Source organism: Triticum dicoccoides, chromosome 2B, assembly GCF_002162155.2.
Source record: "Triticum dicoccoides isolate Atlit2015 ecotype Zavitan chromosome 2B, WEW_v2.0, whole genome shotgun sequence".
NCBI lineage: Eukaryota > Viridiplantae > Streptophyta > Magnoliopsida > Poales > Poaceae > Triticum > Triticum dicoccoides.
This window is the reverse complement of record NC_041383.1, coordinates 809,979,385-809,984,136: the sequence shown is the minus strand read 5'-3', so window position 1 is coordinate 809,984,136 and position 4,752 is coordinate 809,979,385.

Sequence of the window (4,752 nt, the reverse complement as noted above, 5' to 3'; positions counted from 1 at the left end):
CTCTGGAGGGATATGTATGTGCTTGTATTTTTAAAAGGGTGGGGGCTCTGTTCCATTTGTATGCACTGTTTTTTAATGATATGTCCGTGCCAGATGGATATGTGTGGGGTCGTACTTTTTTTTACTTGATGGATTAAGGTTTTGCAATGTGTACGTGTTATACTTTTTTATATGTGAGGGGTACATTATTTTTTAGGGTTCACCAGGTTACGAAGATGTAAGGGCTATAATTTATTAATAAAGAGAAGGTCTATTAAATAAACGATCAGATACTTCTGATTTTTTTAGCATTTTCGATCATATTTCTCTTTCTTTGGTTTCAAATTCAGGATCATTGAATATAAAAAATATTCATAATTTTGTGGTCGTGAAATATTTTTTTCATGAAAGTTGGTCAGTGTATATTTTACCAAGCAGTTGGCTATCATATTCTTTTAAGAAATTTATTATTTTTTTATGTTTAAAATATTATACTTTTTGTATTGATATGAACGCATACGTACAAGAGATGATTTGTATTTAGGAATAGATTAATTTTTTATGAAAGGAAGAGATCAATAGTGTGCACGTGTTGGACACGTAATTTTATTTGGATGTTAGTCTGGGTCCACCAAGTTTATGTTGTTACGCACAATGAAACATGGATGCCTGGTAGTTCTTTTCTTTGTAAATATATACGCCTAGTAGTTTTATTTTGAGGGGGGCGCCTAGTAGCTAAGTAGACATATTTCATTAGGACTCTAGTTGGACGTGTTGCACCAACTCAGAAAAAAGTTAGACGTGTTGTTCACGTGATTTTATTTGGAGGTTAGTCTGGGTCCACCAAATTTATGTTGTTATGCAGAATGAATGGCTAACAATACTTTATAATGAATTTTTGCCAGATCAAGGGCCAGTATTTTCTGATTAATGCGGGATTTTCTTTGCTATTTCTCTTGCCCTTAATTCACCGTATATTACTTTAAATATATAATAGATTCCTAAAGAAATCCTAGAGGCCCACTTAGCCCATTTGTGCAAGGCAAGGGATACTATTAAAGTTTAGTCCCACATTGCTAGTTGAGTGGGAGTTGGACCTCCTTATAAGGGAGGTTCTTTCCCCACTTGTATGAGCATAAGAATAAGAGGGACATCCACGCGCGCTGCTCTGCCGCCTGCCTCGGCGCGACGCGGGTTGCGGGAACGAGCCGATGTCTAAATTTTTGCACGCACTACGGGTATACGAAAGGTCACTCGGAAGCTGAAACATTTTTCTGTCTCTGGACACTGAATTCCCGCGTTCCCTTCAGCTCCGGGCGCAGCCTCTCGCCTCCTTCTCTTGCGCCTATAAAAGGGATGTCGCTCCTCCCAGAGAGATGCACCAGAACTTCTCCTTTCTCTCGCCACCGGTTCCAATCTCTGCGCTGCTGCTATCTTCCTCATCCCGGCTTGCGGCGTGCACCGCGAGTCGAGACAGTAGGCCTCCGAAACCGCACCTTTTGAGTCCTATACGGGAGAAGGGTGATAAGGTTTTTGGGGAGCGCTTCGCGCGACTACTGACTTCTTCGCCACGGACGCCCCGGACTCCGACGACTACTTCCCCGACGTCCACGACCTCCTCGACGACATGGCTGGCGAGGACACCGACCCAAAGTCCAGCACTTCTGCTGCTGCTGTCCCGTACGTGTTCGTCCCCTTTCCATTAGAGGTTCTGCAACAGTTCCTTGTTCTAGTATTTGCCCTAGATATGTTAGACTCTATTTCATATATGCAACTTGCTATACTGTCTGCTTAAGATATGTTTAGTTATGGTTCATATATGAAGATGTTGTTTACCTTCTCTTTGTCAAATCACATGGCTTGTTTTATCACTGCTACACTAGTCATGCTTTATCTAGTATTTATGTTAATAAAATCACTCGGTAAATTGCTCATATTTCATACAATCCAAAAACCTTATTATAGGCAATTTACCCCAAGTGGTTTTGCTGCTTCCATGAGACCTCCTATGTTTGAGGGTATCCACTATAAGAGGTGGCACGTGAGAGCAGTCTTATGGTTTCAAACCATGAGTTGCTATGACGCCACTCTTGGCAGACCTGGAGGAGAACTTGATGCTCAACAGGCACAAGCTTTTCAGAAAATGGATACTCTGTTTAAGGATGCTCTCTTGAGTGTTCTTGGTGAGAACATAGTTGATGCTTATGCCTCAATTGACAATGGAAAAGATATGTGGGACGCACTTGAGGCCAAGTTTGGGGTCTCGGATGCCGGCACTGAGTTGTGCATCATGGAGCAATTCTATGATTATAGGATGACTGAAGAGCGCTCCGTGGTTGAGCAGGCTCATGAGATACAGTCATTTGCTAGAGAACTTGAGCACTTCAATTACATGCTACCGGACAAGTTTGTTGCCGGGGGTATCATCACTAAGCTTCCTCCTTCATGGAGGAACTTTGCTACCTCACTGAAGCATAAGAGACAGGAGTTTTCCGTTCCGGATCTCATTGGTACTCTTGATGTGGAAGAAAAGGCGAGAGCAAAGGACACACGTGCTCGAGGTATTGAGGGAGGATCTAGTGCCAATCTGGTACAGAAGAAAAACCTCCCGTCCCACAAGTTCAAGAACAAGGGCAAGCTTGATGGTAAAGCAAAGTTTGATGGGAAGAACAAGGCTGTACAACACACGAACTTCAAGAAGAAGAGTGACAAGAAGAAAGGTGTTTGTCATGTGTGTGGAGATCCTGATCATTGGGCTCCTAGTTGTCCTAATCGCTATGACAAGCGTCATCCTGGGAAAGGCAGCAAGACCACTAATGTTGTCATTGGAAACACTAACATGAAGGATGATGGGTATGGTATATTTCCCACTATTCTTTCAGGATGTCATTCTCCTGACTGGTTGATTGACACGGATGCTAATGTGCATGTATGCGGTGATATTTCCATGTTTTCGTCTTATCAGACCGCAGGGACTTCAACCGTGCTAATGGGCAACAGTTCAAGTGCTTCTGTTCGTGGTGTTGGCACGGTCGATCTGAAGTTTACTTCGGGGAAGAACGTGCGGCTGAAGAATGGGCATTATGTCCCCTCCATCAATAAAAATCATGTTAGCGGATCTCTTCTATGCAGAGATGGCTATAAGCTTGTCTTTGACTCGAATAAATTTGTAATATCCAAGTATGGAACATTTGTTGGTAAAGGCTATGAGTCAGGAGGCCTGTTTCGTTTATCCTTATCAGACGTTTGCAATAAAGTTGTTAATCATATTTGCAACAATAGTGAATCAAATATGTGGCATTCACGTCTTTGTCATGTTAACTTTGGTTGCATGTTGCGACTAGCGAAGTTGAACTTAATCCCTAGTTTCACGACTGTCAAGGGATCTAAGTGTCAAGTGTGTGTGCAAGCTAAGTAACCTCGTAAGTCTCACGTGACTGTGGAGACGAGAAATCTTGCACCACTAGAACTTATACATTCAGATCTATGTGAAATGAATGGTGTTTTGACAAAAGGTGGAAAGAAATATTTCATGACGTTAATTGACGACTCCACTAGATACTGCCATGTGTATCTTCTGAAATCTAAGGATGAGGCTTTGAACTTTTTCAAGATCTATAAAGCTGAAGTGGAAAACCAACTTGATCAAAAAATCAAGAGGCTTAGGTCTGACCGTGGTGGAGAGTATTGTTCCAACGAATTTGATGATTTTTGTGCGGAACATGGTTTAATCCATGAGAGGACGCCTTCCTACTCACCTCAGTCAAATGGGGTGGCCGAAAGAAAGAATCGTACTCTAACTGATTTGGTTAATGCCATGTTAGACACATTGGGTCTCTCCAAGGCATGGTGGGGGGAGGCGATATTGACAGCATGTCATGTCCTAAATCGAGTCCCCACAAAGAACAAAGAGATAACTCCATTCGAGGAATGGGAGAAGAAAAGGTTAAAACTCTCTTATCTGCGAACATGGGGTTGTTTGGCGAAAGTCGATGTTCCAATTCCAAAGAAGCGGAAGCTTGGACCAAAGACTGTTGATTGTGTTTTCCTGGGATATGTTTTTTATAGCATTGGCTATAGATTCTTGGTTGTAAAATCTGAGGTAGCTGACATGCATGTCGGTACGATCATGGAGTCGAATGATGCGACTTTGTTTGAACATATATTTCCCATGAAGGATATGGCTACCTCATCTAATCAGGAGATGCCTAGTTCATCGAATCAGGAACTAGTTACAATTACCGAACCTGCCATTTCGATGGAACACTTTGAAAGTCCTGTGGAGGAGAACAATGAAGTTCCTACTAGGAGCAAGAGACAGAGGACAGCAAAGTACTTTGGTGATGATTTTCTTGTGTATCTCATAGATGATACTCCTAGTTCTATTTCGGAGGCCTATGCATCGGAAGATGCTGACTACTGGAAGGAAGCGGTTCATAGCGTGATGGATTCCATCTTGGCGAATGGAACTTGGGAGATAACCGATCGTCCTTATGGGTGCAAAACTATAGGATGCAAATGGGTATTCAAGAAGAAGCTTAGGCCTGATGGTACTATCGAAAAGTACAAGGCTCGGCTCGTGGCTAAGGGTTATACCCAAAAGGAAGGTGAAGACTTCTTTTATACTTACTCACCTGTGGCTCGACTAAACACTATTCGAGTTCTACTTTCACTAGCTGCCTCACATGGTCTTCTCGTTCATCAAATGGATGTTAAGACTGTTTTCCTAAATGGAGAGTTGGATGAGGAAATCTATATGGAACAACCAGATGG